This window comes from Neomonachus schauinslandi, chromosome 1 (genome assembly GCF_002201575.2).
Source record: "Neomonachus schauinslandi chromosome 1, ASM220157v2, whole genome shotgun sequence".
Classification (NCBI taxonomy): Eukaryota; Metazoa; Chordata; class Mammalia; order Carnivora; family Phocidae; genus Neomonachus; species Neomonachus schauinslandi.
This window is the reverse complement of record NC_058403.1, coordinates 53,941,924-53,957,423: the sequence shown is the minus strand read 5'-3', so window position 1 is coordinate 53,957,423 and position 15,500 is coordinate 53,941,924. Positions and strand designations below refer to the sequence as shown.

General features: G+C 37.1%; 1 pseudogene; it reads right to left on the bottom strand.

Annotated features, from left to right (window-relative positions):
• Positions 1 to 1,840: 1,840 nt before the first annotated feature.
• LOC110582682 lies at positions 1,841 to 13,083 on the bottom strand (annotated as a pseudogene).
• Between the last annotated feature and the right edge of the window lie 2,417 nt (positions 13,084 to 15,500).

Below are 15,500 nucleotides of genomic sequence, written 5' to 3'. Positions count from 1 at the left end.
GGGAAACCAACCATATGATTAGAGGGTTGGATCTTTCAGCCCTACTCTACGATCTCCAGGGAGTGAGAGGGCCTGGAGGTTGAGTTAGTCACTAATAACTAATAACTTAATCAATCATGTCTATGTAATGAAGCCTCCATGAAAGTCCCTGAACTACAAGGCTCATAGGGCTCTTCAGTTGGTGAACACATGGAAGTTCTTGGAGGGTAGTACAACTGGAGAGGGCATGGAAGCTCTCTCCCCCTTCCTACTACCTTGCCCTATGCATCTTTTTTATCAGGCTGTTCCTGAATAGTATCCCTTTATAATAAACAAGCAACTTAGTAAGCAACTATTTTCCTGAGTTCTGTGAGCTATTTTAGCATACTGTCAAATCCCAGGGTAATAAGAACCTCTGATTTATATAGCAAGCTGGTTGAAGCCCAGGTGACAAACCGGACCTGTGATTGGCACTTTAAGTGGGAAGGCAGTCTTGTGGAACTGAGCCCTCAACCTGTATGATCTGATGCTATCTCCAGGTAGATAGTGTCAGGATTAAATTTGTAGGATGGGAAATGTGTGTCCACCAGAAAGTGGGAAAATTTCTTGGTGTGTGTTTGTGTGTTGGACAGAAACAACCCCCACAAATTTGGGCAGCCTGAGTATGCTGTGAATAGAAAGAAAAAAATAGGTGTTTTGTTTTTTTCTCTCTCTCTTTTTAAAGAAAGGCAGACTGCTACATGCAGCACCTCATTTGGATGTGTCTGGGGTCTTGGCCATTTGACTGCCCTATATTCTCCTACGAATGGACCTTAAGAGCTTGTTTGGGGGTTCTAGCAGGGAATCAAGGCTACTTGTACACCTTTGACAGAAGAATGGTCCTCCTCTTCAGAGAAGTTCATCCTCTTCAGCCAAGCATGCAGCTTCTGGTGGGACACACATGGACCAGTGAGGAAGGAAGGGAGCATCCACCTACCCAGCCGGATCAGCTGAATCAACCCTGGCAATCGATAGGGTGACAGATGTCACAGCCAGATTGTTCTCACATCCAAGAGGTGTTTTGCCTTATACATTTTCTCTCTAGAATCCTGGCAATGCCTAAATCTCAGCTTAGCTTTATAGCCTCTTAGCAACTCATTTCTTCTTGATTTCTAGATTCTTGTCCGGCATGTGTGCAACTGAGGAATTGGCAATTGCTTCAACGGGGGGGGGGGGGGGGGAATGAAATGTCAGTTTCACTTCTGTACAGTTTTGTCTCTAGGACATTGGTGTCAAGTTCTGCTTGTCATTAGCCATGAACTCCACTTTATTTTTTATCTCCCTAATCTGGTACTTTCTTGAGCAATATGTAGTTACTTCTCAGTATCCATGCCCTTGAATATACAGATGCCTCCAGGAGAAAATACAGCCTTGCTTTCTCTTTGGAATCATGGCTCCTCAACTCCTGGCTATCCTCATTATTCTCTGATGCTTTCAATTAGCTGTCTTTAAAACATTTTTTATCCAATTTTTATAGTTTTTCTCAACTAAAGTGTTAGTGATACCAACTTCAGCAAAAACCATATGTAGAAGATTTAAAATACATTTTTATTTCCTTTTAAAGAAATCTCTAATTTTATAAACCCTAAATTCTAAATGTATGGAGAATGTCAGTCCTGCTTCTCTAAGGATCTTTTGTCTGGTACGTTGAATACTTTAAGTTGTGGTTGTTTATTAGTTCTAAATCCATTATTAAATAATATGTAGTTATAACATTTTAAAATAATTATTTCTAAGGAAAAAACTTTGAATTTATATTCAGTCAAAATATGGGAATATGGTAATGCCTCAGAAATGAAGCAACAGTTTTAGAAGGAGCCAATTACTTTTTCTGAAATAAGAAGTAACAAAAAGAATGTAAGATGTATAAACAAAATATATTAAATATAAAGAAAAATCTAAACCTTGCTTATATCCAATTTTAATTCACTTTAAATCAATTCCAGAAGGAAAAAGAAGTCTTGCTATGTCCAAAAGATCCTAAAGAAATGAAGACGAGGTAAGAAACTATATAAGACAAATACCAAACCCCATTATTATATATACCATTAGACTGAGTAAATTTAAATCTGGAAAATCATCAAGTTCATGTCAGTAACCATTTACCCTAAGAAAAACTGAAAAATATTTTTCCCAAATCAAAGACTAAAAATTGGAGCTCTAAGGATGACTCTCCAGGGCACCAAAATTTTAATTCGGATGTATTGGTTTCATCCCTGTGTTTATACAGCAACAGATTTTTCTTACTATGAGAAATGACAAAAACAACATTAAAAAGCTGTACTGATGCTACAGTTGTACCTCAGTAGCCACTTGCATATAGATCAGAACTAGAAAAAATTAGTTCAGTAACAGATTTATGAGAGCAAGGAACTGAGAGTGATCATTAAAATTTTTCATTACTGTTATGTTTACATACTGATATTTTGCATTAAATATAGATTTAAAAGCAAGATTATATGTACATAAAAACTGGAGTAGAAAATACTCTAAGGGTGGAACTAGAGATGGTATTTTTTTCTCCTATGTTTCTATAGTTTGAAATTTGCTGTATTCAGTATGCATTACTTTCTTAATAAAAAATACTGTTAAAATAGTTTAGTATTAGTAAAATTCTGTGAAAGCTACAATATGTTGGTGTGTAGTCTCACTCTGTGGTAGCTGCCCCTTACTATCATAAATCAGCCTTTGATGAGCTTTAACCATTCAGAACACTAAGTGAGAAGATCCTGTCTGCTTCCTATCCCAAAGGAAGATATGTAGACTCTTACTAACAAATAGACCAGACCGGGGATGGTCTCATGGCATAGATTGGGTGGCACTGATGCTGACAATTAATGAAGAGCAGTTAGGTGTGTAATTCCATCAGTGGCTTTTCATCCATTTTGTGAGATTTTGTCTACTTAGGCCTGGTAGGGAAGAGAAGATTGGCAGATACCTACTTATCAAGCAGTAGTTGGGGTGAAATCTGAGTAAATTTTTTGTCATATGGTTTTGGGAAAAAAAAAGTTTTAATCAACCTTAATAAATTATACCTTGGTTTCATTTTCATCTTCATCATAATTTTTAGTCTTTCTTTTTTGTTCATGGAAATCCTGAAAAATAAGCCAATCATTTTGAACATCTCATCAACATTTTTGTCCTATCCTTTGTAAAATTTTATTTCTGGAGATCTAACCAAGTCCTCTTTGATGAGTTTTATTCTGTATGCTCAGGGATAATTGGAAGACCCAGGAAAAGGTTCACTGGCTACAAACTGACTGGGGATTATTACAATAGTGGCAAGCCCAATCATTTGCTCTATCAGTGATATTATAAGTATCCCAGGTTTCACTGAAATTTCCAGGGAGAATATAGAAAGTCATCTATAGACCATGATTGAAAGCCCTCTCTAGGTTGCACTTATTTTTCAAGTCATTATCCTTGCCTAGAATGGCTACTCTGTCCTCTTATATAAGTTCCATTTGATTCACAAGACCCATTTACTCAATGAATATTAACTGAATACCTATATTATGGCAGATAATATTTCAGGCAATGGACAAATAATAATAAACAAAGCAAGATTTCTGTTCTCATGAAACTTGTATTACAAAAAAGACAATAGACAAGTAAACAACTGAATTTCAGATTAAAAGGGGGGAAGGTATCTGTGGTAGAGAAGAGGTCTGTTTTCATTGTGGCACTCAAGGAAAACTACTCTGAGATCACATTTGAGCAGAGAACTGAAAGAGTGCAAGAGTGAAACATGTAGTCTAAGGAAAGAATGTTTCATGTGGAGAGTACCTAAGGTAAGGTCCTAATGTGATTGAAAATCAGCAAGAGGTAATTTGTTTCTCCATTTTCAGGGAGAAACTCTGATTCTCCCAGCTCACAATGACCAAACTCTTATAATAGCACCTGTCTGTGTCATTCATTTGGCACTAAATGTATGTTGCATTATAATACTAGCCATCTTTGAGAAGTTGAGATGCTTGCTCTCCACTTAAGACTTAACTACTTCTGGGTGCCTGGGTGGCTCAGATGGTTAAGCGTCTGCCTTAGGCTCAGGTCATGATCCCAGGGTCCTGGGATCAAGTCCCGCATCGGGCTCCCTGCTCCTTGGGAGCCTCCTTCTCCCTCTGCCTCTCTCTCTATGTCTCTCATGAATAAATACATAAAATCTTAAAAAAAAAAAAAAAAGACTTGGGGCGCCTGGGTGGCTCAGTTGGTTGGGCGACTGCCTTCGGCTCAGGTCATGATCCTGGAGTCCCGGGATTGAGTCCCGCATCGGGCTCTCTGCTCGGCAGGGAGTCTGCTTCTCCCTCTGACCCTCCCCCTCTCATGCTCTCTCTCTCATTCTCTCTCTCAAATAAATAAATAAAATCTTTAAAAAAAAAAAAAAAAGACTTAACTACTTCCAGCCAGGGACCTTGTCTTATGCCTCTTGATATACTAAAAGCCAAAAATAGTACTCATATAACAAACATTCAATAAACACTCATGATGACCGTGATCCAATGTAATCACCTGTGTTGTTGTCATGCCCTCAAGGAGCTTGTCAACTCTTGACTAAGAGCAGTGAGAGGCACTGGCTATCTAAAAAAATCATATTCAATAAATATATGTTGGTTCTTGAACTTCTATTTAGGTTTATTTTGTAATGATCTGATAATTTTATAAATGTGTTCATAATTTATTGAAACAATACACTTTTTTTTAAAGATTTTATTTATTTGACAGAGAGAGAGAGAGCGAACACAACAGAGGGGGTGTGAGAGGGAGAAGCTGGCTTCCTGCTGAGCAGGGAGCCCCATGAGGGGCTTAATAGATCCCAGGACCCTGGGATAATGGCCTGAACTGAAGGCAGACACCTAACGACTGAGCCACTCAGGCACCCCAAAACAATACACTCTTAATTGAAATTACAATCAAAGTGGATCTCCTTTAGTTGAAGAAAAATGGCTTTTGTCATAGGCTGTTAGCATGAAAATGAAGTTTTTCTTGAACTGAAATAATGCAAACTAATAACTACAGCTTATAATTAGCCTTGCCTTTTTCATATAATAGTGTTTCAAGACCAAAGTCAAGGCCTCTGATGCTAGTTTCTTACACCATTGCTATTTTCTCTGAGCTGAGATAGCACATTGACAGAGAGATTATTCACACTGCAGAACTGTGTTATTGTAATACTGGAATCCTAATAGTGGTTGTAAAATTTCATGGTTTAAGAAAATGATACAACCCCATGGAGACATGTTGTAAATAAACAGCAATATGATGTTTGAAATTAAAAGGTGAAACATTTGTACATTGCCTTTTAAAAGTGCTGATCAAATACCATCAACTTTGAAGTGAGAATACTGTAATTGTGGCTTTATTCTGAATTAGAATAATGACTACCTCTGATAATAATGTTCTAATGTTGTTTTACTTCTGCATTTACCCAAAGAAACAACCTGGGATTTTCAAGTAGTCAGTATGTATGTATGTGGATGTATGTATGTATGTATTGATTGGTATATAATTTTGTATTTGTTTCAGGTGTACAACATAATGATTTGCTATTTAAAATTGTACATTAAGAAATGGTCACACCACACATGTGTAGTTATCATTCGTTCTCCACATCCTCACCAACATTTGTTATTTCTTGTCTTTTTGATAATGACCATTTTGACAGGTATGAGGTGATATCTCATTGTGATTTTTGATTTGCATTTCCTTGATGGTTAGTGATGGTGAGGATCTTTTCATGTGCCAGTTGGCCACCTACAGGTCTTTGGGAAAATGTCTATTCAGGTCTTTTGCCCATTTTTAAAATTGGATTTTTTATATTGAGTTTTATGATTTCTTTTTAAGATTTTATTTATTTTAGAAAGAGAGCGTGAGGGGGCAGAGGAAGGAGAAAAGGGGGAGAGAAGGAGAATCTGAAGCAGATTCCATACTGAGCATGGAGCCCGACATGGGGCTTGGTCCCATGACTGTGAGATCATGACCTAAGCTGAAACCAAGAGTCCAATGCTTAACCAACTGAGCCACCCAGGTACCCCTTTATGAGTTCTTTAGATTGTTTTTTGGATGTTAACCCCTTATTGGATATATCATTTGCAAATATCTTCTTGGAGAAGATTTCCTTTTCATTTTGCTGATGGTTTCCTTCAACATGCAAAAGCTTTTTAGTTTTTTGTGGTTCTATATATTTTTGCTTTTGTTGTCCTTGCCTGAAGAGACAGATTCAAAAATACCATTAAGTCCAATGTCAAAGAGCTTACTGTGTATTTTTTTTTTTTTAAGTTTTATTTATTTGAGAGAGCGGGCAGGGTGGGGGGGTAGGCAGAGAGGGAGGGAGAGAGAGCATCTCAAGCAAGCTCCATGGCCAGTATGGAGCCCTATGCAGGGCTCTATCTCATGACCCTGAGATCATGATGTAAGCTGAAATCAAGAGTCAGATGCTTAACCCACTGAGCCACCCAGGTGCCCTTGCCCAAGTTTTCTTCTAGGAGTTTTGTGTTTTCAGATCTTAGATTTTAGTCTTTAATCCATTTTGAGTTTATTTTTGTATATGGTATAAGAAAGTGGTCTAGTTTTATTCTCTTGAATGTAGCTGTCCAGTTTTCCCAGCCCCATTTATTATTATATAATAATAGAGACTGTCTTTTCCCCCACTGTATATTTTTGCCTCCAGTGTTGTAGATTAATTGACTATATAAGCATGAGTTTACTTCTGGGCTTTCTATTCTGTTCCATTAATCTATGTATCTGTTTTTGTGTCAGTATCAAATTGCTTTGCTTACTATAGCTTTGTAGTATAGTTTGAAATCCAAGAGTAAGACACTTTTAGCTTTGTTCTTTCTCAACATTCTTTGGGCGCCTGGGTGGCTCAGTTGGTTAAGCGACTGCCTTTGGCTCAGGTCATGATCCTGGAGTCCCGGGATCGAGTCCCGCATCGGGCTCCCTGCTTGGCGGGGAGTCTGCTTCTCCCTCTGACCCTCCTCCCTCTCATGCTCTCTGTCTCTCATTCTCTCTCTCTCTCAAATAAATAAATAAAATCTTGAAAAAAAAAAAACATTCTTTGGCTATTTGAGGTCTTTTGTGGTTCCATACAAATTTTAGGATTATTGGCCTTAGTTCTGTGAAAAATGCCATTGGTATTTTGATAGAGATTATACTAATCTGTAGATTGCTTTAGGCAGTATGGGCATTTTAAGAAAATTCTTTTAATCCATGAACACAGTATATCTTACCCTTCATTTGTGTCATCTTCCATTTCTTTCATCAATATTTTATAGTTTTAAAGTACAGATCTTTCACCTTCTTGGTTAAATTTATTTCTAGGTATTTTATTCCTTTTGATATGATTGTTAATGGGCTGTTTTCTTAATTTCTCTTTCTGATAGTTTATTAGTGTGTAGAAATGCAGCAGATTTCTGTATATTGATTTTTGTATCCTGTAGCTTTACTGAACTCATTTAATAGTTCTAACAGTTTTTTTTGTGGAATCTTTAGGTTTTTTAATATATAGTATCCTGTCATCTGCTAATAGTGACAGTTTTACTTTTTCCTTTCCAATTTGGATGCTTTTTATTACTTATTTTCTTGCCTAATAGCTGTGACTAGGACTTCCAATACTATTGTTGAATAAAATAGGTGAGAGTAGACTTGTCTTGTTCCTGATCTTATAGGAAAAGTTTTCAACTCTTCATCATTGAACATGCTGTTAGCTGTGGGTTTGTCATATATAGCCTTTATTATATTGAGGTACACTCCCTCTACATCCACTTTGTTGAGAATTTTATCATGAATGGATGTTGAACTTTGTCAAATGCTTTTTCTGCTTTTATTTAGATGATCATATGATTATTCTTCATTTTGTAAAAACGATATACCAGATTCATTGATTTGCAGATATTGAATCCCCTTTGCATCCCTGGAATAAATACCACTTGATAATGGAATACGATCCTTTTAATGTATCGTTGAATTCCATTTGCTAATATTTTGTGGCCAATTTTTGCATCTCTGTTAATCAGGGATATTGGTTTATAATTGTTTGTTGTTGTTGTTGTTGTTGTTTTGTATGGTCTTCATCTGGTTTAGGTATCAGGGTACAGCTGACCTTGTAGAATGAGCTTGAAAGCATTCCTTCCTCTTTTTTTTTTTTTTTGGAATAGTTTGAGAAGGATAGGTATTAACTCTTCTTTAAATGTTTGGTAGTATTTTACCTGTGTAGCTGTCTGGTCCTGGACTTTTATTTGGGAGCTTTTTATTACTGATTCAACTTCATTACTAGTAATCGGTCTATTCAAAATTTCTATTTCTTCCTGAGTTAGTCTTAGAAGATGTCATATTTTTAAGGATCTATCCATTTCTTCTAGGTTGTTTTGTTAGCATATAATTGTTTATAGTCATTTTTAAATGATCTTTTGTATTTCTGTGGTATCAATTGTAAATTCTCTTTCATTTTTGAGTCTGGCTGAAGGTTTATCAATTTTGTTTATCTTTTCAAAGAACCAGTTCTTAGTTTCATTATCTTCTCAGTTTTTTAAATCTCTATTTCATTAGTTTATGCTTTGATCTTTATTTCCTTCCTTCTACTAACTCTGTTCTTTGGTCTTTTTCTAGTTGCTTTAGATGTAAGGTTAAGATTGTAATGAAATTCATACCTTTTGACCACCTTCACCCATTTTGACACCCCCCCCACGCCATACACACATGCAACTATTAGTCTGTTCTCTGTAACTACGAACTTTTGTTTTGTTTTGTTTTTTTAAGATTCCACATAAAAGAGAGATCATACAGTATTTGTCTTTCTCTAATTTCATGGCATAATGCCTTCAAGGTCCATTTATTTTGTCACAAGTGCCAAAACTTCATTCTTTTTAATAGCTGAATATTTCAGTGTGTGTGTGTGTGTGTGTGTTTATCACTTCTTCTTTATTCATTCATCCACTGGTGGACACTTAGGTTGTTTCCGTGTCTTGGCTATTATAAAAAACACTTCAATGAACATGGGATGCATATATCTTTTCAAATCAGTGTTTTCATTTTCTTAAGATAAATACCCAGAGTGGAATTGCTGGATCATATGGTAGTTCTACTTTGAATTTTTTGAAGAACTTCCACATTGTTTTCCATAGTGGTTGCACCAATTTACATTTCTACCAACAGTGTACAAGGGTTCTCTTATCTCTACGTGAATGCCAGCACTTATTATTTCTTGTCTTTTTGATACTAGCCATACTTACATGTGTGAAATACCTGTGATTCTGATTTGCATTTCCCTGATGATTAGTGGTATTGACCATATATCTTGATGTACCTGTTGGCCATCTGTATGTCTTGTTTGGAAAAATGTCTATTCAGATTCTCTGTCCATTTTTTAATTGTTTGGTTTTTGTTGCTGTTTTTGAGTTGTGTAAGTTCTTTATATGTTTTGGATAGTAGTTCCTTATCAGATATGTGATTTGCAAATATCTTCTCCCATTCAGTTTGTTGCCTTTTCATTGGTAGTTTCCCTTGCTTTGCAGAAGCTTTTTAGTTTGATGTAGCCCCATTTGTTTTTACTTTTGTTGCCTTTGCTTTTGGTGTCAGATAAAAAAAATTCAATGACAAAACCAGTGTCAAGGAGCTTACTGCCTTTGTTTTCTTAGAGTATTTTGGTTTCAGGTCTTCAAGTCTTTAATAATTTGGAGCTAATTTTTGTGTGAGATGTTAGGTGTGTGTCTGTGTGTGTGTGTGTTTGTGTAAGAACCCTCCCCCCTTTTTTTTTGGAGTGGGCTCTGGGGTGTGAAAATAAGTCCCTTTGGGCTTTTAGTCTCCTGGTGGTGGTTTTGTCCTTTTCAAAAGGACAAATGTGAACAATGACTCCCATGCCTCACACTGCATCCTGGTCCACACATTTAGCATGGCTTGTGCTATGGTTTCAAGCAGGTGCTCTGGATTCATGTTTGACTCCCAAAGAGATGCATACATCCCATACATTTGTTTATTGCACATGCTGCTGACCACAAAGTCGTCACTCATCATGGGGCAGCTGATGAGATGTAGAGAGCAATGAAGGGCTTAAAGATCTTTGGGAGCAACCCAAAGTGTAGTATTGGCCAAACTGTTTCTCAGAGGAGGTTGGCCACTATGCTCACGAGGCTTGATCTGCCAACCATACTTTAGCTCATACAGGTTCATCCAGGATTTGAGGTGCTGGGCAATAGTCTGGACATTGATGGTGAGTCCAGCCAGTCTGATATACGGACAGTCAGCCATGAGAAAGATCTTCTGGAATTCTGTGGTCACCACCTGTCCCTGGAAGTAGAACTAATATAATTATATTAGTTTTATTAGTTTTATTATTTTTATTGAGGTGTAATTAACATACAATGTTGTATTTAGTTTCAGGTATACAACATTGATTCAAGAATTTTATATATTACTTGATACCCACTGTGATCACTGCAGTCACTGTCACCATACAATGTTATTACAATATTATTAACTATATCCTCTATGCTGTACCTTTCATCTCCATGACTGATTTAAATATTTTATAACTGGAAATTTGTACCTATTAAATCTCCTTTATTTCACCCAGTCCCCTCCTCTCTGGCAGCCACCAGTTTGTTCTCTGTATTTGAGAGTCTGTTTTCTGTTTGTTCATTCGTTTTGTTTTAGATCCCAAATGTAAGTGAAACCATATGGTATTTGTCTTTTTCTGTCTGACTTGATTCACTTAGAATACTGTGTAGGTCCATCTATGTTGTCACAAATGGCAAGAATGCATCCCTTTTTATGGCTGAGTAATATTCCAGCACACGCACACATACCACATATTTATCCATTCATCTATTGATAGACACATAGGTTGCTTCCATATCTTGGCTATTAAAAATAATGCTGCAATAAACATAGCGGTGCATATATCTTTTCAAATTAGTGTTTTTGTATTCTTTGGGTAAATACTCAGTAATTACTGGATCATATGGCATTGCTGTTTTTAATATTTTGAGGAATCTCCATACTGTTTTCCACAGTGGCTGTACCAATTTAATTCCTACCAAAAGTGCACAAGATTTTTTTTCTCCACATTTTCACCAACACGTGTTATTTCTTATCTTTTTGACAATAGCCATTCTGACAGGTATAAGGTGATAACTCATTGTAGTTTTGATTTGCATTTTCCTGATAATTAGTGATGTTGAGCATCTTTTTGTGGGTCTGTTGGCCATCTGTATTTCTATGGAAAATGTCTATTGAGGTCCTCTGCCCATTTTTTGATTGAGTTATTTTTTGGTTGTCAAGTTGTATACACTCTTTATATATTTTGGATATTAAGCCCTTATCAGATATATCAGTTGTGAAGATCTTCTCTCATTCAGTAGGTTGCTTTTTCATTTTAATAGTTTCCTTAGCTTTTTATTATAAAAAGTTTTATATAAAAACTTTTTATTTTGTTGGTAGTCCCAGTAGTTCATTGTTGCTTTTGTTTCCTTTGCCTTAGAGACATGTCTAGAAAATGTTGCTAAGGCTGATGTCAAAGAGATTACTGCATGTATTTTCTTCTAGAAGTTTTGTGGTTTTGGGTCTCACATTTAGGTCTTTAATCTATTTTGAATTTATTCTTGTGTAGGGTGTTAAGGAGGTGGCCCAGTTTCATTCTTTTGCATGTAGCTGTCCAGTTTTCCCAACACCATTTATTGAAGAGACTTTTTTCCCCACTGTATATTCTTGCCCCCTTTGTTGTAGATTAATTGACCATGTAAATGTGGGTTTATTTCTGGGCTCTCTATTCTATTGATCTATGTGTCTATCTTTGTGCCATACTGCTTTAATTATTATAGCTTTGTAGCGTATATCTTGAAATCTAGGATTGTGATACCTCTAGCATTATTCTTCTCTCTCAAGATTGCTTTGGCTATTTGGGGGTCTTTTTTGGCTCCATACAAATTTTAGTATTATTTTGGTTCTGTAGAAAGTGCTGTTGGTGTTTTAATCAAGGTTGCATTGACTCTGTAGATTGCTTTGGGTATTGTGGACATTTTAACAATATTAATTCTTTTAATCCATTGGCATTAAATGTCTCTTATGTGGGCTGCTTGTGCCCTGCTTTTGTGGCTAAGCCACTTTAGTCTTTAGGTCAGCCTGTTGCAATGAACCCACTGACTGCTGTGGGCACACTAGGCAGGGTTTGGTCCCTGTACTGATGAGAGGCCTCTCAAGGCCACCGTGTTAGGCAGGGTTGGCAGTCAGGGTAGCTGTCTGCAATTAGCCTCTCTGCCAGTTGCAGGCACACCAAAAGGCAGGGCTTGCTCCCTGCAAGGCCAACTGAGAGGCTTTCATTGGTGGGCTGTGGTCAGACTAAGCAACTGCAGTTAGCCTCTCTGCCACAGGAACAGGTGCAGAAGTGGCTGAGCTTGCTTCCTGTGCAGCCAGCTAAGAGGCTCAGTTGGTGAAACTGTGGGCACACTGGTGTGTGGCGTTATCTCCCCCTCTCCTCAAGGCAGGAGTCAGTTTGGAATGTTGCTGATCCTGGTCAGTGGGGCTTACAGGGTGTGGGATGCCTACTGAGGGAGGTGGGTTAGATGGGGTGAATCTGTGGAGAAACCCAGTGGCAGGGCGTGCAGTGCTAGCAAGATAGGTGGAGAGTGTGAACACTGGCTCACACAAGTGTCTGGTCTTCCTGGCTGGAGAAGAGAAAGGTGCCTGCCAGTTGTTTTTCCTGGCGAAATCTTGTGAAGATCCCTGTCCCTCCAGTGCACATTCTGAAATTAGTAAATTAATCTCCTTCACGTATACCCCAGGCTCTTTTCAAAGGCTGCTTTTCTGCTGTCTTGGGCAAGTTATTTATTAAGCTGGCTCTTTATGGGCAGGGAATCCGTTTCCTTGCCTTCCTGCTCTCCCAGAGTTAAGGTGGCTAATTTTTACAGTATGCTAAGCCCTGCTGATTTTAAAAGCTCCTGAAGTTAAACTCCACTGGTTTTCAAAACCACACGTTATGGCACTTGCCTTCCCAATGTTGGTCCCCTGTTCCTGGGCTACATAGTGTGAGGTCTGATCCTTTTTGCTTCTCCATGCTTGTGGTGTCCCTCCCATTTGTGGTTAGTCTCACAGGGGTTTTGGTTCCCAACCATTTTTCCACTCCTCCTACCTACCCTTTTTGATGTGGCCTCTTCTCTACAATTGACTATGAAAGGTCTGTTCTGCCAGTCTTCAAGTCATTTTCAGAGTTAGCTGCATAGGTATAGCTGTTATCTTAGCAGTCTGTAGGATGAGGTGAGCTCAGACTCCTCCTACTCTGCCATCTTCTCTGAATTTTCTATCCTCCATTCATTTTAATAAGGGTAGTTGAAGATAAAAGACCTTTCATAATTTTATCAAGGAGTAAATTCCAACACATTGAATGAATAATGGAAGGTTTGCTAGCTTGGGAATGAAGACTAATAAATGTTCATTTAAGGACACTAACTCTGTCAGGCAAGTAGTCTTTTCCCCCATTTTACGTAAGTTTGGTTGTTAAAGTAATTTGTTCATGATTACACAACCTTCCAAAGATGGGAGTTCAATTCAAACATATCTGCCTGAGAAAGCCAGTTTCTTCTACACCAATGGTTTTCAAATTTTAGCACACTTCAGAATACCTGGCACACTCATTCCAAATGCAGATTCCCAAATGGCTTCTTGGAATATGTAGCATTTATAAACAGAGCAGGTAAATGTGATGTGGTCCAGGATCCATACTCAATAGGAGTCCATTAACTCTGAAAACTGCCCACTCAAGAAAATCAGAAACCATGTATCTTTGTTATTTTCATCTGGCTATACATCAGATATTCCTTAGTTACTGTAGTCCTAGAAGTCTTACCCAAGAAGCTATATGATAAGGCATCCCAGGAACATTTAATAAATGTAGAGGATTCCTGCTAAATTTGAATCTAGTAAAAATAATTCAGGGAAGGTGAGATTAACTATAAGATATAATTCATCATCAAGACTGGGGCACTGCTGAGAGTGAGAGGGGGCACTATTATGTCAAAACAATAGGCATTAAATTAATTGGAACCATCCCAAGCAAACCAAGAATCTGAATGAAAAGTCAGACTATTATGTATTTTTATATACTCAATACCATGTTCCTAGTTCAAAAAAATCAGTAGGTTTACCACCTGTTTCATTTTATTTTGACAAGTATTTACAAGGAAGAAAAAACTACTTTTATTTGCACAAAGTCAATCCAAAATGGGGATATAGCTCTGAAGTACTAGAAGAGAACACTAGCTAAGTGACAAAAGATCTGCATTCAAATCTCAAAATGCCATTTTGTAGCTATGACCTTGGATAAGTTATTTTTCTTACTTGGGCCTTAGTTTTATCATCCGTAAAATAAGGAATATCCACTAAACATGCACTTTAGAATTGTCAGTGGATCAAAGGAGGTAACAAACACATTTGAAAGCATCTCATAATAGCTGGAAAGTGTTTTATATATACATACATATACGGACAAAATAAATTTGAGGGAAAACATTGCAAGATATATCTTCTTACAGTAGCTACAACGATATACTAGATGTTTACAGATTGTTTTTGATGTAAATATTGCCTCATTGTATTTCTGGGAAGGATGGGGTTCTAGATTTCTCAGCAGCCACAGGACTGACAGTGAGTATTGTTTGCTCATCAATAAAAAATAAAACAATACCATTATCTTCAGCATCTGCAGAATTGGAGAGTACTTCAAAAGTACAATCCTACTACATTCTCACTATATTACAATCCTACTACATTCTCACTATATTATCAGTTACTGTGTTGAGTCCTCGGGCCTATCTTTAGACCCAAGAATGGCAGGGTCAGCACGGATAAAGTCTTACAGCCTGATTTTGTGAAGAAAGCATGTGACCAAGTGCCAGGACCTTAACAAAGTAGGACTGGCCTAGCCACTAATTAACCATGGGATCTTAGGCATGATGTACTTATAAAATGAGGGAGAGTCTAGAGGATCATTAAAGACCCCATAAGCTCTGACATTCTATGATTCTACAAGTCTCAATGACTGCCTTCTTGAGTATTTTCCTACTCTTTGTCATAACAGAAAAAAAACACAAACAGATATAGATGTTTTAAATATCAGGATACATTTAAACTGATACACAGATAAAATCTTTCCTACATGGAAGTGAAATCATAGTTGTAAACAAACTAAGAAACATTTGTTTTACAAGATAATTTGCCATAGGACCATGATCTCAAGGTGTTAGACAAGATAATTATTAAAGGCCTTATAATTTCTGAATTTTTCAATTCTGAGACATTCTTGGCATTTTAAGTGTCTAGAAGACTGCCTTCCTTCATTTTTGGATATTGTCCTCCACATTTTCCAGTCTCTTGTCATTATAGAAGAAAACATTCAGCATACAATTACAGAAATAGCAGTTTTAAATAGATTTAAAGTAACTTCAAGATACATTTACACTGAAATATACAGATAGAGTCAAAACACTCAGTCTCAT